Source organism: Colius striatus, chromosome 4, assembly GCF_028858725.1.
Source record: "Colius striatus isolate bColStr4 chromosome 4, bColStr4.1.hap1, whole genome shotgun sequence".
NCBI classification, from domain to species: domain Eukaryota; kingdom Metazoa; phylum Chordata; class Aves; order Coliiformes; family Coliidae; genus Colius; species Colius striatus.
In genome coordinates, this window is record NC_084762.1 from 44,860,673 (window position 1) to 44,883,261 (window position 22,589).

The 22,589-nt window shown below is 35.8% G+C and overlaps 1 long non-coding RNA gene across 1 annotated transcript in view; it reads right to left on the reverse strand.

The window, feature by feature from the left end:
* Positions 1-6,671: 6,671 nt before the first annotated feature.
* LOC133625358 (uncharacterized) overlaps positions 6,672-22,589 on the reverse strand; it is a 148,820-nt gene continuing 132,902 nt past the window's right edge. Inside the window, exon 4 of the long non-coding RNA XR_009818683.1 lies at positions 6,672-6,850. This is a non-coding gene — a long non-coding RNA (uncharacterized LOC133625358). The remainder of the gene's footprint in view (positions 6,851-22,589) is intronic.

The following is a 22,589-nucleotide window of genomic DNA, read 5'->3' on the forward strand; positions in this document are numbered from 1 at the left end:
ATCTAGGCAGTCACTGCACACTGAAATCCTCCACATGGGATTCCTAGTCTGTGTGGTGCTTTTAAAAGAAAATAGCTGGTAAAGTTTTTTTCTTTTAAACAACAACAAAAAAATTGCTGGAATAACTGCATTGAAATAACTTGGGCTTTGTGTTTTTGTTTTGGTTTGTTTTTTTGTTTCAAATTGTTACTATCTATCACACAATAGTACACTTGTTCTCCATTGCATGACAAAAGCAAGCCTCTCTTAGTCAAGGTAAACATATAATGGACAAATATACATGTCCAGTGATGCTGAATTTAGTTTGCACAGACTAAGGACTTTACAGATGCAAGTGATGATTTTTGTTTAGTGCTAAATCAATTCAGATGGTGGCAAAGAGACAGACACTGTGTCTTTTGTGTGGGGATCTTTTTAAGGTGCTTCTTTTTACTGTTTTTTTCAAACTCAGACCTACTTCAAACTGAAATTATGTAAGTGATTTTGGAAGAAGAGGAACATAAATTAATCTTTCTTTAACCAGTTAAATTTGACTTTTGGTGTTTGAATTGCAATTTTTTGGGATGCAAATTTCATTATATTACTGCAGAAATATCCATGCAGGTTGCTAATACTACTTAGAAAACTTATATTGAGAGAAGTGTTATACAGGTATTTTGTATTACTCAGTTCTTGATGAAATTTCATGCAAGAGTACTATGGAGACAAAAAAGACTTTATGTTAAGAGTGAGCACATCTTGTAGGCTGGAGAGATAGAGGAGAAAGTAAAGCAGAAAGCAGCAACAGACAAGTAGTGGAGTGTATGGAGTTTGCTGTCTTGGAATGCCTTTGCAAGAAGCCACATCAAGACTGTCAGGATGCCAGATTTTTTCAGTTTGTGCTAGGTGAGGAGTGGAGGGTGGTGAATAGAAGGGAAAGGTACCACAAGCTGGCATTTTTTTTCAAGTGTCTTTTCCTATAAGACAAACATAATTTACAGATCATGGTAGTAGAGCTTAGGTCATTATGTTTTCTTCTCTGGATAGCACTCATCTCTTATTTTCCCTAGCTCAAGGAAATATTCCAGCATATATTCCAGTATTTGTGTGTATATATATATATATATATATGTGTATGTGCACGTATGTTTGTAAAAGACATGTACATATATACATATACTATAATTTTTTTTAGAAATTATTTCAGGATTGTGTCAATCACTTCTATTTCTTGTGACTGCTTTCATTACCCAGCAATCAACCATGTGTCTTGAGTGTGTCAACTGTGTATGCGCATAGGGGAGGAAATGTAGGGGACTCTAAGTGTGAAAGTAACAGAGAAGAGCAGGGTGACATTTTAACACCCCTGTTTCATGTGTGCTACATTTGAGCACTGGCATCATTATTTTTTTTTTTTAACTTAACTATGTGCTACACTTACTTCAGCATAAACTGCTTTTTGCTGTATTTTTTGCAACTCTTTAACTGAAGAAGAGCAATAAATTCCAGCCCAAGGGAAGACTTTTCTGAGTGTACATTAATAGTGTAAATAACATTTAATACAGAAATTGAATAAAATATTAACATTGTCTGTGCTTTATATCTTAATGATAAAATTATCACTTGCATTTGGCAAATGAAAAAGATCTTTTTTTTTTTCTTTCTTTCTTTTAGTTTTGAAGTAGTCTGCACTCTCAAAAATAGCCTAACAAACAGTTTGGTTTTTCTGGGAGAGAGAAAGATCTCTTTCACAGGCAATTGCAAGGATTGTGTCTTCTATTCCGACAGCCACAATTTGATTTTTTCCTACTTATGACTGTTTCATACTCCAAGTACACAGCTCTTAAACAGGTATGTTTTTATTCATGGCATTTATATTGCAGAAATAAATTGGAGATTGTGTTAGATATTCAGACATATGCAATATTTCAAGAATTAAGCCCCAGATTATGTGTTTGCTTTATTTCTGAAGTAAAAAATTGAAAATTTCAAAAAGGATCACATAGAAACGTTATGACTCTTAGAAATATTTTACTGGTGCTTTCCTGAGAAGCTAAAAAGTTCAAAGGGAAATAATTGCAAATTTCTGTATTGGATAAAAAGCATAAATCCGCTGCCAAATGTGGGAATGATACCTTACCTTATATTTAGCATCAGACTCACGTGTAATTGGTTTTACTCTGGCGGAATAGTCAATGCTTTGCTTTTCTGAATACGTTAATGATATTTGAAAATATAAGATGGATCCTAGCCTTTGAAGTAAAGAGATTCTCATCTATAACACCATTAGTCAGCAAAGCTAACTAATCATGCAAAATGACACTGAGATTAAGTTTTGTTTACAATGGAAACATCAAAGCAAGTAGCTGAATGTCCCATACTGGAGAGCACACTGTTAGCCATTTTTCTTTAAAATAATTGTTTCAATTTCAGCTGAGGGATCTTTTGTTGTACATTTTCACCCTCTTTGTGAGAGATTTTATAATATGAAAAAATATAAATGTTAAGAAGATAGTGTTAGATTCAGAAAAAGAACCAGATGCCAAGAAAGAGCTGATGGTTACTTCTTGTCCAGGACAAAAAATTCAAATAAATTCCAGGACCCACCATGTCACACCTTCATTTTGTTGCAACCAGAAAACAACTGACTTAAAATATGTTTACACATTTGAATTTATAGTAGGTACTTTCAACAGTGATCACAAACATTCTTATTGAAAATAAGCTCGTATGATACCAGTTTAATATTTGTGATGTTCACTGAACTTTGAGATTCGTGTTCTGATAAGTTTTTGAAGTATCTCCTCTCCATTTTTTTTCATTCAGGCACTTGAACAATTGTAGGAGACTCATAAATTCTGTACATTGTTTTGCACAGGTATCTGCAGGGAGAATGGTTTTAGAAACTGGGCTGTAAACCTGCACATGTATAACCAGGTCTGTAAGGGCATTTACACTATTAATAATTTCCATAGCATAAATTCACCTGACACTGCAAATTCCATTCAGTCATTATAGAATCCTAGAATCGTATAGGTTGGAAAAGATCCTTAATATCCTTCAGTCCAACCATTAAAAACACTGTTAAACAATCGTTAAAGCTAACACACTGCACACACTGATCAGAATACAACACAATCCCTCCACATGAATGCTTGAGGTTTAACCTAACTCTGGCAGATGCCCAGGCAGACCATCAAGTACTAATAATTTGGATGTTTCTTTAAGTAGGGATCGATACATCTAAATTCAATTCTAATATTTAAATTTAAATTTTATTCAGTTGAATACAAAAGGCATTTTTAAACCCATTCAGAAACCCTACCCATTCCTTTCATATTTGGCTCAAAGTCCACCAGTACACAATGTAACACCTTACATCAACATAGTGTTTCCATGCACTGGGTAATGCAGATCTCAGTGCAGTCTTCTCTTAGTAGTTCAGCACAGTATGAAATCATTAACGTTGCACAAGACAGAAAGAAACCCAAGAAGAGCATCAGAATACTTAGGCCCTTTAAAAAAAAATCAGGAATGATAAGTTTCAGTACTCCTAAAAACATAGAAATGGATATTGATTGTTAAATAATTCCACTACTGCCAAGAGAAACAGGTAGTAACTCAAGTTATACCTTTCTGGCCTCCTCAATCTATCCTGTCATAGATAGTCTGCACTCAGAACACAGAATAGGAACCAAAAGTTAAAAGAATGTTGTATATTATAGTGAAACATTTCATAAAACTGTCATTCTCAGTTGAGGGGCTATTGTGGTAATTAGTCACAATAAGCTCTGTTTTTTCTAATACAGAAATGATAATTTTGAAAATAAATACCAGTGGAAAAAACTACAGAAAAAAACAAACATGCCTATATCTTAATGTTCATATTTATACAACTATTTAGTTTAGAAGTTAATAGTTAGTGTCTCTAAAGCCAAGCATCATCATAGATGATCTAATCATATGTGATCTCCTCCATTAAGCATGTTCTGATTAGTTGTCTTCACATGAAAAAGCTCGATTTCTTAACACTTGCAGTGCAATCAAGAATTTTCTAACAAAAATTGGATTCTCCCAGTTATGATTTTTAAAAAGGCACACACTAGTTACATTTTAGTTATAGGTAAGAGTTCCTCACAAAGAACCACTCTCCTGCAAGCTTTAAAATACGGAATATCTATTCACTCAGCTTTAATTACTAAAACAATATAGTTTCCACAGTTAGGTGGCACTGTTTCCTTTTTCTTATTAAAGCTTTTCAGCCTTTGCAGTCACTGAGCTTCAGAAGCACCAAAAAAGGAAAGCTTTTTCTGCTTAACGCTTCCCTCTGAAGTGGAACTGGACAAACTTCAGTCTGTCTCATAGGTCCGAAATTATTTATTTCCCTTTTTTTTAAGCTGCCGTGTTTCCTACAGTATTGGTCTACCACCTTTTACAATGTGCTACAAATGCTGTGGTTATTTTCTAGCTTGGAGAAATGCTTGAGGGTGAAATTTCCATCCTTTCTCAGTTCCCTGCACTTGCTGCTGTGCTCTGCTTTGTCTTACACTGCAACACCACAAAAGCCCTATATTTGACATATATATGTCAGTCTTGTTGAGGATCTTTAATTGTAAACAATGTCATTTCCAAAAGACCTTGCCTACAGGAAAATTATGGTCGTGACGGGAAGAGGTGGCTCAACTTTAGCCATAGTTTCGGCATGATCCATCCTTACAGAATTATTATATTACTTGCAAACAGAACTGTCTTGAAGAGAAGGGAATTTAATATCTGCAGGAAGTGGAAGGACTTACATTCTGCAACCTCAAACAATCAAATTTTTTTCAGATAACCACTGAAAGAATTTCAATCAGCAAACTTAGAATTGTTCATCTGAAATGGCATGATTAGGAACTAGAGTGTCACCTATGCCAAGAAGATAACTTGTACTCTTATTAAAACAAGAGTATGAGAACATCTGTGGATATTATGGGTCACAAAGAAATGTTCATGAAAATATCAGAAGCCATGGTACTTAACAATAAGCTAAAGTATCAAAGTATTAAAGTATAAGCTATGTTATAGATTACTGTGACAAAGTTCACAAGTCAATTTAGATGAGTCATTAAAGCAATTTATTAAGCAAGCGTCAAATAAGCAAAACAGCACTGGACAGCCCAGGAGACTTTGCTCCACCAACGACAACAACACCCCCCTATACCAGAGTCCTTTTATACAATCCTTATTGGCCAGGTGCATCGCTTCCTGGAGTACTCTGCGCATGTGCTGGTTCTGTTGCTAGGGGGTCCTTCCCTGCCTCCTGGTGGTTGTTCGGTGGTCGTGGGGATGAAGTCAGTAGTCTTCCTCCAGTGACCTGTTCATGACCCTTCTTCCTGGAGTCCTTTGGCTCATGCGCAATCAGGTGCATCTTATGTAAACTCTACGGTATGCATCTCAAGCAAGATGCACTTGTTACATTGCAGAATGTTCATGGTTAAGGTTCTGCAAGATTTATCTTTCACAATGATCTTTATGGTCCCTTGCTCAACCTGTCTTTTATGATTTAACGAACATGATCTTTCCCATTACAGATATAGTATCAAAAACTGCCCCAGGTTTTTTGACAGTATTTCAAAATTCACATTGTATTCATAGAATCATAGAATGGTAGGAGTTGGAAGGGACATTTAGAGATCATCTAGTCCAAACCTCCTTCAGTAGCAAGTTCACCTAGTTCAGGTCACATAGGAACATGTCCAGGTGGGTCTTGAAGACCTCCAAGGAAGGAGACTCCACAACCCCTCTGGGCAGCCTGTGCCAGGGCTCCATCACCCTCACAGTGAAATAGTTTTTTCTTATATTTAAGTGGAACTTTTTGTGTTCCAGCTTCATCCCATTACCTGTTGCTAGCTACTACAGAAAAAAGAGATGTCCCAACCTCCTGACACCCACCCTTTAGATATTTGTAAATGTTAATAAGATCTCCCCTCAGTCTCCTCTTCTCCAGACTAAACAGCCACAGTTCCCTCAGCCTTTCCTCATAGGGAAGATGCTCCACTCCCCTGATCATCTTGGTGGCCCTGCGCTGGACTCTCTCCAGAAGTTCCCTGTCCCTCTTGAGCTGAGGAGCCCAGAACTGGACACAAGACTCCAGATGAGGCCTCACCAGGGCAGAGCAGAGGAGCAGAACCTCCCTTGACCTGCTGGCCACACTCATCTTGAGGTATCCCAGGATGCCATTGGCCTTCTTGACAATGAGGGCACATTGCTGGCTTATGTTCAGTTTATTATCAACCAGCACTCCCAGATCTCTCTCTGCAGACCTGCTCTCCAGCAGTTCGAACCCCAGCCTGTACTGGTGCATGGGATTGTTCCTCCCCAGGTGCAGGACTCTGCACTTGCCCTTGTTAAACCTCATGAGGTTCCTCTCTGCCGAACTCTTAAGCCAGTTGAGATCCTGCTGAATGGCAGCACAGCCTTCTGGGGAATCAGCCAGTCCTCCCAGTTTGGTGTCATCAGGGAACTTGCTGAGGGTACACTCTGTCCCCTCATCCAGGTCGTTGATGAAGATATTGAACAAGACTGGCCCCAAAACCAATCCCTGTGGAACTCCACTGGCCACAGGCCTCCAACTCGATTCTGTGCCATTGATCACCACCCTCTGGGCTCTGTCATTCAGCCAGCTCTCAATTCACCTCACTGTCCACTCATCCAAGCCACACTGCCTGAGCAGTATCAAAAGCCTTCATTATTATTGTTATTTCAACTGAATTTTAGAAAGTGTTTCAATGTACCAAAATCTTTCTTGATGGACGCAGAGACTGTCAGCCACCAATGAGCCTTTTGTCATTGTGTATAGAAGAAGGAAAAAGGCAGTCCATGTTGTGTTCTGTAAAGAGAAAAATATGATTGAAATATTTGATGAAGTAGGCTGAGATGTGTTGGAAGGAACTGCCTTCCCCTAGTCCCAATATTCATCATTCAAGTTGAGCAAGTGTTGAGTTTTGCACCCCTGCAGCTCTGCCCCATATTATGTAGCACTTAAAAGTCAGCAAAATCCTTATTTTTTATTTTCCAGGCAGTCACAATAGTGATGTCAATTCAGGAGCTTCTTCTTGGAATTCTCTAATTAAGCCTGAACTTCAGTTTATGTGTTGCCAAGAAGTCACAGAAATGTACTGAACTGAGCCTGTAGAAAACAACAATGCTATTGTAAATCCTAAATTGCTTTTTCACGACATGATTCCAGCATGGTTGCCTGATATAAATCACCTCTCTGAATATTTGCTTAGCCTTAGTGTTGGTGTTTCTCACTTGATACAATTTTACAATATTACATTATTTAAAAAAACTTCATTGTTAAGCCATTTTGCAGTTCTGAAAAGCTACCTTTTTGGATATAGTTTATTCTGCCATATAATTTAATATTGATTTTTAAATTGTGAGATAAATAAGCTGTAAAAATCATCTTTACTTTGACATCTGAGTGTTCTTCTCACCATTTCCTACCTAATCTTTTCCATAAAGCTTTATGGAAAAAAAAATAAAGAATATATATTCTTTAATTGACAATAGGTTATAGTGTTATTAGGGACTTCACGAACTTGAGAAGTTATCCACTATTAATATACCACAAGTTACTGAACATCATCAAGAATGTTTTGTTATTCTAATACCTCATATGTGAAAGTAGACACCAGGGAGTGCATGAGACATAGTAAGATAGACAGTTGTTACTACAATTTTCTATTTAATGCTTCCCTCTCTCTATCTAGATATTGAACTTGTGAGAATTTTTTACAGAATTTCACTAAGTCTTCCTAAACATCGAGGCTGTTGGATAAATTTTCTACTATATAGTAGAGATTTACCATGTCAAAGAAGCCAAAACCAAAATTTTAAAACCCCAGACTGCTCACAGATCTGTAAGATAATTATTTTCTGAGGATATCTGTGGACATTTCTCTTAAAAAATCTGGAAGAATGCAGACAATCGAGTAGAAGCAGTGTATTTCTAATTCAATGGCAGCATCTGTTCAGGGTTAAGAGGCAGTGATCTGTCCTGGTTTCAGCTGGGACAGAGTTATTTCTCTTTTTAGTCGCTGATGTGTTTTGCATTTAGTGCCACAATATTGTTGATAACACACTGATGTTATAGTTGTTGCTAAGTAGCTCTTATCTTAAGCAGATATCCATTGTATTTTACTTATCTCTCTTTTTGTTATATTCCTTTTGATACAATTACTTATTTTAAAACTTGTATTTTATTTTATGTATTAAATTGTTCTTATCTCAACCCACAAGTTTTATCTTCTTTTTTTTTCTTTTTCTTTTTTTTTTTTTTTTTTTGATTCTCCTCTCCATCCCACTGGGAGAGTGAGGTTCCAAAATTTATTTTCAAGTAATCTTCTAAGTATGAGGGAGCAACAGTGTTAACGGATCCACAATCACTAAAATCTTATCTACACCGGAATGCAGATAAGCAGGCACTTCTTTATTATGCAGCACTGCGGATAGCTCCTCCATGTGCTTTGTTGTTAGTTACCATTTTCAGGGGTTTTATACGCCTCAAACAAAAGAATCACATTTGCCAACAAAAGCATGCATAAAATTTCCATCTCTTAATTTTACCCTTTACCTTGATTGGTTCCTAACTATCATAAACTTTCCAAAATCACAGTGATTGGTCAAAAAAAGATAACAGTCCATTTGTTTTAGTAACAACTAAGGTAACAGCTAAGGTAACCTAACAAATACATTTACCAGGGTCTCCTGGCTAAAGTAACAGGTCCCTATCAGATGTGGTATGTAACTCTTGCAGTTTGATCCTTATGTGATCCAAAAGAATACTTACTTAATCAATCAGTATTTGAGTTATTTGCAAGTGCTTAGCTAATTGATTCAACTATTACTAGGTGACTACCAAGTGCTTGACTACTTATTGTGATGATAAGTTATTAACTAAAATAATTGTGTATCTACACCACCAGCAGCTCTGGGGCAGGGAACTAGTGGATCTAAATTTGTTAGGTCAGATCTGCTGACCAAGCTTACTCTTCTTAACACAACAGTCTTGCTTCATATTATAAAGAAAAGAAGACTCATTCTGTAAGTGCAATCTATTCAACTTTCTGTCCTGTCTGCAGGAAAATGTGTAGTGTATTTATGTGTGTTGGGAAGGTCAAAAAAGGAAGCTCTCAGCTACAGTAATATTTCTTTGGAAGTCCCCCAATAATAACTTATAATTAAACAATAGAACATTTTTCTTCAGGAAGGACACTACATTTTATTTATGATTAAGTGAATATATTAAAACTACATTTTTCTCTTAAAATAGTCAGCCAAATACTCAGCTTCAAAGTGTCAGGTAGGATATCCTACCTGAAATGGTAGTTTGAAATGTTTTTCTAGTATCTTGACATCCAAATCTGGTATCTGCACCGAATATAGTATATATTAGTCCATTCAGTGCAGACATCTTTCCCAACAACTGTTGGATAGCAAAATAAAAAGAAGTTATAACATATTAAAATATGTATATTACATTATCACTCTATTTTTATCTATCCCTGATCCAAAATACATCTGAGTTCCATGAAATGTCTATAGCAAACATTCAAGCATTTTCTTTTCCTTTACTCATGGATTTTCACTGGCTCACTGTACCTTAGAAAAAAATCACTCCTTATGCCTGTATGAAACATCTGACACAGAAAAGCTGAAATATTAGGTAAAATTCAGCAATTTATTAAATAAATAAACCTTACATCTACAGTAGATCTCAATATGCTTTGAGGTCCTATATAATTACTGTTCTGTTTTGTTTTTGTCTGATTCTGTTGCAGTTTCTTGAAATCTATATGCACATAAATTAATGTAATTCATCAATATGACAGCTGAACTTTAAATTTGGATTTTTTTTTCAACAGTTCAGCTGTTAATTTTAACATTAACATTGATGTAGGCTTTTCATTATGTGCTTTTTGATATCTTTAATTCCACATTTATGTGGCATAGATGAAGAGGAATGTATATATATTCCTAGCTGGAGCAGATATTTTTATTTTCAAGAGATCTCCTTCTATCAGCACTCTAAGCTCTTCTGAAGTAATGAGAACATTTATGTTTAACTTGGTCTTCTACTGGGTCATCAAAGTGACCTGGGAGTTACTCTGAGAACTGGAAAGGCTTGCCTCTGCTTCAGTTTCCTGCCAGCAGCCCCACCTCAAGGCAGAGGTTCAAAATTGCTTTTATGACCTGGATCCCTTTGTTTCCACATGTTTTTTCTTCTAAGGGAGTATGTGAAAAGCATACTCACTTATTCTCTTTTACAGGCTGACAATACAGATTTTTAAGTATGAGTTGTTGGATCTCTGTTATTATATCTTATTTTCCTCAAAAACACCCATCACCAAAACCAAAAACCAGTGAGGGGAAATGTCTTATTTAAACCACTGTTTTTCAGTATTTATTAGTGTGACAGAATTAACTGTAGCCTTTTACAACATGCCATTTTTGTCTTTAACATGTTAACCTCTTAGGGAAAAAAACCAGATAGATATCCCAAACCTCTGGTTGAACCAAAAGGCAGCCCAGCTCTTTGCCTCCTGAGAGCAAGATCTGTCCAGCTGTCCTGAGGCTCTGAATTTGTTGCAGGATTTAGACTGTAACTGTGTCACTGGTTTGAAAACGTGTTTTTCATTTTTCAATGGAAGATGCTGAGGAAGCAATTATATTAGCTTTCTGTTTGTTTTTGAGTAACAGTTCCTTCTTTTCCATTTCACTGAATCTGCAGCAGAGACACAGCACAGCACTAACAGTAATTTGAAAAGAGTAAAGTTTCCACAAAACAACAGCTGTCAGGCTGTCACATAGAAAATAACCCAAATAAACCCACAACAAAAAAAGTATCTAAACTTGGTATAAACAACCTCAAAATAAGGCAGCAACAATAAGAAAGAGGTTTGATAGTAGGCTGAAGAAAACAGCTACAATGTTAATTAGCAATATAAAGGTGTGATGGATACTTTCAATTTTTTTTAAAGGAATCTTCATTTCATCTAGTAAACTGATTCCTGATTTAAAGTCCTGTACCAAATTAGGATCTTATAATGCTCACACAAAAAGTCTTCAATTAATGACAATGATCACGCTCTGCATACACTTAGAAACTTTTCTATGACGTTTGCAGTGTAACTATCTATAATTAAATATATGCAGATATCACAATAATAAGAGCTTGATTAACTCCATTCTATATGAAGCTGCATATTAGTTTCCATAATGCTTAAAATTAGATGAATTCCATCTGAATTTTAACATTTTTCCTTTCTAAATAAAGATGCTAATGGCACTATTCAGATGTTTGAAGAAAGAATTGGGAAGCTTAGTGCAGATAAAAAATCAATAGTGTTACCATTTTAGGAATACTCATGTGCCCAACATAACCAATCATGAATGAAACTCTTTTACTTAAGTATTTGGGAAATATCTAGTACATCTCAATAAACCAAGATTTTTTATATTAATCTGCAGAGAATTAAAATGGAATGGATGCTTTCTAAATAGATTACTATGGTGTTTATTTCTTGAGAGAAAATGTTGTTGAAATTTAGCTGAATATAATATTAGCTGAATTTCAGATGTTTATCTAAAGCCTGCTTTACGGAAAACATACATGTTTTGATTTCATTATTGACTATTGGTTCCTTTTTGGCACCAAAAACTTGTTCTAAAACTGGATATTGAATCATCCACATACCAAAAATTATTGAATGAAGGCAAACTTATGATTACAACGATCAACACAATAGCAGAATCTAGATTTCCCTTTCTGAGAACAAGATGCTAGTTTCCTGTGCTGTTCCTTTGTTTTCACTCAGTTCTTGTAGCTGAGATATAAATCTGTATTTCACACAGCTTGTTTTTAATTCAGCTTTTGAGTATGGGATGGGCTTGGGGATTTGTCATCCTTAAAATTGAGTCTGCTAGCTGTGAAGAGCTACTGCTACCTTCAAGACCTTTTCAATTATGGTATTGAGGAAAATATCCCAGCCAATTTCATTCCCAGTAGGTGCCATGAGGTTAAGCACTTCGGGGCAGTAAATCATCATTTTATTTCTTCTGGAGTTACTAGTCCAATATACAGAGTTTTTAAGTAATGTCCAATGAGCAGCCTGTGATGATTCCTTATTGTAACAACAAATAAATGAACAAATGTTAGAGGACAGATACTTTTAGAGCAATAGAGAATCTATGGATTACTCTTAGTCAAGTTTCTCAGCCAACCACTACTGCTGGTTTTAATCCTACTATTTTAGACTTCAAGGATTTTTAAGGTGTCAGTTCCATTTACACTTTAGTCTCCTGCTAAGAGAGATGGTGTGAATCATAAAGCAATGATTGCAACCCACTACAGAGCAAATCAATTCTTTTTATACTCCTCTGTTCCTTCTGCTTAATATCTCAGCTTATTGATTTCAGAATATCATCTAGTGTCAGCTATTCATTTAGAAATCAACATGTCTGAACAAGAGCAATGCCATGTAAGTGCTATAAAAATTACACAAGCTTTAGCTAAATCTTAATCAGTGAATTTCTGAACAGACTGATGATGACAGCTATCATGCTGAAAAATGTCATAATTTATGACACACTGTATGTGTTCTCTGAAAGATTGTAAACTACTGCTTCTGCCTTTACTAGATATTTAGGATGCAGATTGCTATTTTGCATGATTATGGTTGCCACAAAAGATTAAACTTGTGCTAAAAAATGTATCACTATCCAAACACAAAATGTGAGCATTTTTCACTGTTTTTTCTCCTTCATATTTCCATTCAATCCATATCTCATTCCCTTTTTTGTTATTTTGCCTTCCTTCTCTTTCCCTTTCATTCTTTATTATTTTCCTCTGACACTCTACATCTAAGTCATTATTTATTTAGAAAAAGAAAAGTTATTTTTAGGGTTTTTTACTGGTCTAACATCATTCTTAATTCCCTTTGCTTGTCTGCTTTGTTTCTCAGTATTATTTGATTCTACCCATGTCAATGCTCTTGACATTCTTCCCTGTTCCAGAATTCCTGGTTTTTTGTGCTTCCTCCAGTCATTTGCTTTGCTTCCTCTTCTGTCAATTGGCTATGTGTTCTGCTTCCTTTGATGAAATCTGTGGGGTATTTTTTCAAAACAGTTTGTCACTCTGTTTTAAGCAAGACTAGAATGCCTTATATCAGATTGAGGGTACCTGCAAAAATTCTTAAGCAAACCACAGGTATGTATCCAGTATTTTACAAGTCTGGTCAGTGAAAAGCAAGAGTGAGCTGCACGTTATGATGAACAAAAGCTAAAGAGAGATCACTGGTAGAGTTCAAGTTAAATAAGACTGTAGCAAAAGAAAATCTATAAGATCAGGAGCTGTTACAAATTTCTTACCAGAGTAGGTGGATTTTGCATCCAATCTTCATCTAAGCTTTCTTAAATTTAAAAATATTTAATATGTTTCCTTCATCTTCCTATCTTATCAGCTCTTCTTCTATCATCTCAAAATTTGCCCTTGGGTTAAACTTCCTAGGCCTTTAGTTTATATGTTGTTTAGATGGATCTAATTTCCACTTGATAACTACATAAGATATTTACAGTTTACTTACTATTTGTAAAGAGCATCAAGATTATCTGATTAAAGATAATTTAAGTGCAAACTACTACAAATTCCAATACAATGTGTGCCCTCAGAATTAAGTAGTTCATTGCTTACTTAATTATGTAGCCCTCAAAGTTGCTTGTTTTATAAAAATCTGGTTTTGCGTTAGGTATTGGATTTATATGCCAGAAAGGACTTTGTTATTTGCCAACTTCTTGTTAGTATGTCATATGCCAGTTGTGAACTACCAACTTCTTGTTAAGCGATTGTTGAAGATTCAAATCTTGTCTTGTGCTTATCTTATGTGCTATCTGCATGCTGAAGCACAAAAGGTACAGTGGCTTTTTTGTTGCCTAGAAGAAATCTAGGAATCAAGCAAAACTTTCAGTTTCTGGTTGGCACTAGCAATCTGCTGTGACAAGCTGCAATATGAACAGTCTGGTAGCTGAGCAAGAGAGTCACTACTAAGATATTGTATCCTGCAGTGACTTCTTATTAACAGTTTTTAAAAAATCAGTTCATACAATCCCTGGTTTAAGACTAAAGTACTAAAAATCTTCGATATGAAAGTTTAATGTTGCTTAATTAATTTAAATTGTACAAGCCATTAGCTTGCTAAGGCATTCAATGAGGACTGAGCTACCAAGGGCCTCGTAAGTAGCAATTAAGACTATGAAATGGGAAATATGAGCAAGAAAGTGGTGTACTGGTGCCTACATCTCTATGTTCACTGCAGCACTGTGTCATTAGTTGGGAAAAAATTTGGAGCAACAGATACCAGTAGACTCACATCATGAAAGATGTGACATTTTGTTTTAATCAAAGGCCTTTTAACCTGCCTCTTATTCCTGACCAGGGTAATGGCTGCAGTTGGTTACTGTACATCCAGGCAGTCTTGGCATGGTGCTCAGTGAGATTTTTGGCACTTTGATAGTATAGTCATTGGAGTGCCTTTCTGGGGTCAGCAAAGAGAAGGTGGCCCAGCCATCACAGAGCAACTTCAATCCAAACTACACACCACAGGCTGCTGAACTGTCACCTAAAACTGTAGTGGCTTCCTACATAAAGATGGTTGCCTTATAAATATACATAAATATAGATGATAAGAAGCTTATCCCTAAAGCCAGGTTCTGTTTGGCTTCAGTTATTCAAGCAATTGAGGGAAGCAAGGGATGAGGAGAAAGGAAAAATTAGCACTCTGCAAATGTGGCACTGTGGCCTGGATAAAGCCCTAAATCTCAGGTCCTCAAAGGGTTTTTCACTTCTCATTCAAGTTCAGCAGCCTCACTGGCAGCTGTTCGATGTCTCTGTCTGTCCAGGATTGTCTGTCTGCCTGCTGGCACATGGCCAAAGGAGCACAGAAGAGACAGTAGTGTTCAAAGTCATGACTCATTTACTGTTTTCACCTCCTAGATGAACAGGATATAATGAAATACCTTTTGCAAAATACAAATCTCTTTTTCTGCAGTCTGTTATACCATTATCTACATAATGTAGATTCTGTGAGGGGAAAAAAACATTTTAAGTTTCTAATAGGTAATTGAGAGTAGTATAGTATTTGATTGAAAATCTTTCTAAATGAGTGAGTCTATGAGTTTGTCTGAGTTTAGTTTAAAACTATAGGAATTTAACTCACAACTACTTTTTTTAATCACCAACAGCAACTGCTGCAGGCTTATGGAACTTCAGTTGCTCAAGAGCTGCTGTTAGTATTTTAACACCTGTCTGTTCTTAATCAGGAATTAAAAGTAGTCTTATTATTATTTACCAAATATAATAAATTTTATAGGTATAGTATAAGTTTTGACCTGTTTTTTAATAAATTCTATGTAGAAAGAAAAGCCAATCAAAAGAATAATAATTATATGCATAGTATATCTTTACATGTTCTTAACATTTCGAAATGTTGTTTGACACATATGGGTAATTTTAATGAATTTTTCCAGTTATACCAGCCTATAGGAATTGTCTAATTGTTATTTTGAGTTGCTGTCTTCTCCATTTACTCTGTTATACCATAATCTTTCAAACTGTAGAATATATCTGAGCTATCAGAAACAAAATTAATGCAGTACACAAAAGTGTTCAATCATGCTCAGGAAGCTTCCATTGGATTCAGAGTATGAGAGATTTACTGTAAATGTAAACTGCTTAGAGCAATTCTGCCCTACAAAACCTTGAAAAAAGTATCATTAAAATAACTTGCTGTTCTGCTGATCCTTTTGAAGTAGTGTACTTTTTCCATTAGCACAACAGTAATAATTACAGGCCACATGATGTAGAAGAACTTTATGCCAAGGTAAATCCAATTCAGTGAACTTTGTTGAGAGATGACAGTAAGACTTCAAAAATACCCAAAAGGAAACTTTCTGTGTTAGACTAGGGACATTACCACATTCCTTCTTCCAAAGTGCCTGTATGATTAATGTACTCCTTCTGGGTTAACTGTAGAATCGTTTTTAGATTAAAAAACAAACAAAAAAAAGGTTGCCCTGCTATAAATATTTCTTTTCTTTATACAAATTGATACATAAGTATGAACTATTATTCTCTTTTAAAAAGAACAGATCATCCATACTTGAGCTGATGTAGTATCTCAGGAGATAAAGTCACATCCTAAGAAGGTCACCGTCATAGCATGTTTTCAACCTTTGTTGCATCAATATGGCATTTGCCTCACTGTCTCCCTTCAGCCTCAAGCAGAAAGGCAACTTCCAGATGATTTAACTATCAAATAATTTTGACAAAGAAAGTATAGTACATGGAGCTTGGAAGGCCCCCAAGATGTCATTTGGTCTGTGGAAGGTGGTCCAAGGTGGGACCAGCTGCTTCTAAATTACATCACATAGGTATCTTTTATCTTAACAGATATCTTTTTCTGGAAGCCTAGAATGATGGATCTAGATCAGGTTAGATATTAGGAATTTGTTTCTAACCATAAAGATAGTGCAGCAAGGACATTGATGCCTGGACAACTTGTCAGATGAGACACTTTTAAGTGCAGGTGAGACAAATGTTAGCCAAGACTGATGGAGTCAGCAGTGGCTAAGCCGGCCTTCAGCCAAGGAGGTAGATTGGATGAGGTTGTCAAAATAGGAAATAGGAATTTTCTGGCCTTGCACAGTATCTCCATTGGCAGCTCTCTACACTCTCATGTGCCACGTAGCATGTATCTCTTCCCAAGAGACCGTGCATCATTCAGTTTATTTTTAGCAATAAAGTGGTGGTGTCTTCAAGCCAGCACGTTGCTGTCTCTTGCTTTGGGTAAACATATGCTATATGACTTCTACTTTTGAAAGCATAGCTAAGATAACTCTAAATCAGGTTGTTTAGGCCCTGCTGGCAGATCCCAAATATGATTATGACTGCAGCTGCAGTATGCTTTCTCTGACATACAAGTCAGTAGGTGTGGTACTAGACACAAGCCAGCAAGGAAAGCTAAAAACACACTGAGATGCACTGACAGGACTATAAGAAGCAGTTTGAGGAAAGGAATTATTCCCTCTTGCCTGTTAGTGTGGTGAGGCTGTATATTCAGCATTGCATCCTGTTTTTTGATCTCCCTTCCCCAGTGCAAAAGGAATACCAATAAATGAGAGACACTTCAGCAGACATCTACCAGAATGTTAAGGGGCATGAAGCATTTATCTTACATAGAGAAACTGAGGGAGCTAGATTTGTTCATGCTTGAAAACAATAGGTACAGGGAATACCTAATTACTGTCTTTGAGTACTTAGAAAGGAGTTGTAGAGAAGACAAAGTCTTCTCAGAGATGCACACTGGAAGAATGAGACAATGGTCAGAAGTTGCAGCAAAAGAAATTCCTACTAGACATAAGGAAAGAAGAGTCATAAAGTGGTAAAGCTCTAAATGGTGAGGCAATGAAATTTGCTATTTTTGAGATATTCAAACCTTAACTGGAAAAGATCCTGAGAAACCTAATGTTACCTTGCTTTCAGTACAAGGTTAGAACAGATAACCTCAGAGATGACTTCCAATCCAATCTCTTTGTGATTCTGATTCAAAGCATTATAGTGCACTGTAGTTACTCAACCTTCAGAGAAGAAATGTCTCACAGAACTTCAGATCATCTGGTTCAATCTTTCATGGGAAAGGGAACTTAGATGAGAGTATCTAGCACCCTGTCCAATTGCATCTTCAAATCTTCAGTAACGGAGACTCTATCACATCCTTGGGTAGGTCATCCCAGAAACTGAATGTTTACATTGAAAAAAAATAATCTCTCTTACATCAACATGAAACCTCTCTTGGTGTTACTTGCATGTTTTGTCTGTTGTCCTCCTTGTAGCCATCCTTTACATACTGAAATACTTTTAAGTATGGCAATGAGATCTCTCCTCCCTTCATCAGGGAAAAAATGCCTAACTCCTTCAGTCTTTCCTCATTGGGACAGGTTCTCCAGCCCTTTGATCATCTTTGCAGTCTTCCTTTGGACCATCTTCATCTGTGTCTTGAATTGTGGGCACAAGAACTAGACACAGCACTTCAGGTATGACCTAGGCAGAACAGAATCATCACATCTCCATCTCTGCTAGTAATGTCCCTGTGGATGCAGCCCAGGATCCAATTTGCCTTTTCTGCTGTAGCAGTGCTCTGGGCATTCATGTTCAACGGCTTGTCCATCAGGACCTCCCTTTCAGAAGGACTGCTCCATAGCCACAAAGATCTGAGTCTGTACTGTGCTCTTTAGTTGTGTTATCCCAGGTGCAGGACTTGGCACTTGTCAAATGACCTTAGCAAAAGAAAGAAGTACTTTAACTGAGTATATATGAGAGGACAAAAAGGATGACTATGTCTCCATGTTGGAGTGTATGATAGGACCCAATAATTCCTGGGACTCTGGAGTGTATTGTAGGATCTGATTATTATTATTAATAATAATAATTCCTATAACATTCTGTCAGGATCACATTTTTCCTCCATAGAGTAATAATAGCTCTGTTGGGCTAATTTTGAAAGGATTTTATATGATCTGGATATAAGCTAAGAAAATGAGGTTGTGCCAGAGGAAATGAGAAATCATAGCCTTTTTAAGAAGACCACGCTAAGGAAATGACAGAGAGTTCAAACTACTGTTCACTTTAGTTTCTGGAATTTGAAGTACTTTTTCTGGACTATATTTTATGAGGAAAAGGCAAATGGCTTTTTCTTTTCTGAGCAATTAAATTGAATGTATGGCATATATAAAGTTTAAAAGGAAATTATAAATATGTTGATTTACCAACAATCAGAAGCTCTATAACTGTTCACTGTTGTAATCACTGTACTTTGAAGTCTTAGGTCTCATAATTATTCAATTAAAAAAATCAGTTCTGGCCTACTTTGGTTTAATGTGATGTTATGTCAATGACACTACTTTTTCTACTTGTCTACTTGTGAGTAGACAAGTTTCTCTACTTGTGAGAGTGAAAAATGACTATAAAGTATTTCTTTTCCAGAAAGAGATCGATCAGTACTACTATAGTATATATTACTAGTATAGTATATATTACTACTGCAGCTAATGACATAGTGAAATTAAATGCATAGGTTAAATTTTTACATGAATACAAACACCAAGAATATCTATTACAATTAAAGTAATTGGTTAAGTGGTGTATTTACTGGGATCAAAGAAAGACTTTTTTATCAAGAAATGTAAATGTGAAGGTTGAATTTACAGTTTTAATTTAAAAAAAAAATACATATTTTTACAGCCTACTCTGTGCATCTGTAAACCTGATTTAAATAAAGAGCAGCAATTAGTCTTGCAGTTCTGGAATGGAATAGGGACTTTGTACTTCTGTCTTCTCTTCTTACTAGTTCTGAGTCAACATAATGTACTAAGTCAGTGTCCTTTCACACTGGTTCTGATGTGCTGTACATTCATCTTACTCTCTGACAAGCATCTGCTGTTGCTTGCTCAAAAGCTTCAGGTAAAGTCTCTTTGGGGCATGAAACTATTCAGTCTTCCTTCCTGCTACCGGTGGTAAGTGAAGAGACAATTTTGACATGTACCAGCTTCTGCATATGTTCAACATTCAGGAAAGATTTCTAGATACAATCACATTATTTTGTAAGCACGTCAGTGAACAGATTTTTCACTGTTTTTCATAAACATATAAAATATTTGTCATTTTAATCAGTGCAAATGTTTTTAAATTTATCATTTTTGTGGTAAAATAAATAGAACATTTTTTATACACTGTCTTCAGTAAAATTTGCCCTGTTTATCTGAGAAACTTTGAAATTCCCACAGTGAATGTAATTTCTCTCCTCTGAAAATTAGTTTTGATTTGTAGAGGAGAAGTTAAACAGACCTGAAAAGGTTCAGTTGTACTGAGAATTGGCAGAAATTCATTTGCTTAGATACATTTGAATTTTCTGCATGTTTCTGATAACACAGTAAAAAGATTACAAATGAAAGGCATACATAGCATGTTTGTAACCTTAACACCCAAGACAGTAAACCCAAAAACTAATACATTTATCATTTGATACCTTTTCAATTTGCCATAAATTTCTTGTTATTACTTCCTTTTTTGAAGCCTACAGGGATAGCTTGGAAATTGAGATCACCAATTGCTAAACCAATATGATGCAATGCCAGTTCACAAGTTCCATATGTAGGCTCATGTTTAGATTCTGCTGATGTTACACTACCAGGAAAATTAATAATGGTACACTGGAGGAAATTGTGTCCAATATTTTCAAGTGCCAAGTACCTGAGCAGTAACTTAGATCACCCAGTTGTTTGGAGTTTGTGTCTGCATCAGTAAAAATGTGAAGCACATATTTTGGCCTACATAGAGAATGGAAGGATCTTTGATGGTTTCATCTAAATGCTCTCTAAAATAACGAAAACAGTTATTTATAGATGTTTGGTCTGAGATAGGAGGAAAAAATGCAACAGCAAGAGGTAAATTATCTATTTTTGCATTCTGCAGATGCTGTAGTTTAAAAACTAAATGTATTACATGGATGTGTATACATACGGAGTTCCATATAGAAGATTTCCTTTTGATGAACATGTGTGTGTGTTTTCACCTCCCCACATATTATTGTGACACTTTCCACCAAGTTGGCTAAAGAAACATGTAAATAGTTAATCTTATTTCAGCAGCACAATTTAGATATAGTCAATCAGGTTCATGACCACATCCTTCACAGTACTGGGCTTTTAGTATGCAATCCAGTACTAACTGAACCCACTGAAGAAAATATATATTAACTGATGGCAGCAGCTTTGAGTGAGATTAGGTCACCATGTTTTGTGATATTTGTCCAGTCTGTCTAGTAGAAGGCTGAACAACCAGTAGCAATTTGGAGGCGTAACAAGCACCTATGACACCCTGCATCCTGATGAGCTACTTCTAGACTGCAGAAGCATTGCAGCTATTACATCCTGAAAGAGCCTTTAATTTTATCTCAGCAGGGTCAGCAGAGCAGTCATAGAAATTAAGAAGTCTTATGGGGATGACAGATGCCTGTGAGCTAACATCATTTGTTATCCAGAAATGATGTTGAGGGCAGATTCAGACTTGGATTAAATTAGAGATGAGAAAGTGCATGAGCACAGAGAAAAAGCTAAACTGGTAAAATTAATATATTTCCTCAGTAGCCCTCTCTCTGACCACTTTGTCCAGATACCAACTTAATGAGCCAGTTTGTAAAGCAACCTGATCTTCTTCTGTCCATACAAAAATTTTCTTTGAAGTTTATTTGGAGAAAGTTGAAAGGAGCCCTTTCAGGGAGTCCCGAGCTTCATTAAATTGAAATAGAATGGTGATAATGGATAGTCCAGGGAAAAGACTAATAAGCTACTCAGAGCTGCTATAATTAGGAAACAGCAGCAGCTGTAAACTGATTACTCATGTGCAAAGTTGGTACAGTCATAAAAGATGTTGATATCTAACATATTAATAAGACCTAAGAAGTTTCTTAATGTAATCGACCAATATATTTGATTGAATACTTTAGACTGATACAATCTCACTTGTGTTTAATGAATAAATAACCCTTTGCCTATGCATTAGTGGGGAATATGAACTATTTTCTTATTTCCATTTAGAAGAATGAAGTGAAATCTGATTCCAACCGTGCTTTCTTCTCTTAATAGGACAAGAAATATTAAAACTTCCTTAACTAAATTAGTTTTCTTTTCTTCCCAGTTTAGTGCTGAGCAATCTAGATGACTTCATGCAAAAGGATGTAATACTGATAATAATAGCTCAACCTCCTGACTATCACATTACAAAATGCATGTAGATCTTTCACACAATGGAAATGGAACTTTAGTTCAAGTGCTGAAGAGATCTAATTGAAGCTTCTTAAAAAGATAAACAAGGATGTCAGTTTCTGGAATGTTCTATCCCTACACATACAAAGAAAGATAAAGAAAGATTCATGAATACCTTTGAGTTACTAGTGTTTGAATTATTCAGAGATGTTAGAGAAGGCTATTTGTTTGCCAGTTTTCCTACTAATAAATACATGTGACACATAATATTAAAATAGGTAATAGTCATAATGAAATTGATTAACATGTACAAAATATACTATTTACTCCCTGGAGTGAAGAACTTTTTTTGCCAAATACTTTTTTAGTGTTTTACATTCAGGTTCAGATTCAAGGTCTTCAGAAAAAAAAACCCAAATCAGTGACAAGTCCACTACTTGCTACATAATTGCAAAACTTCTTTCCAAAGTTATTTTATGTCATGGAAGACAAAAACAATGTTCAGTACTTAGATGTGCAAGTTATAGCCAAGTGGCAAGGCTTCCTCAGATTTCATGTTGCATATGCCAATGTTGGGTGTAACCATGAAGCAAATAAACCTTTGAAAAATCATTATCTCAGATAAGTATGTGCTAAAAGCTGCAAGAAAGTCACAAATAATCTTTATATTTACCTAAATATATCAGTATTAGTGGCTGAATATGAATACAAATATGAAAAAGCTACATTTTCTTTTCCAGCAGGAA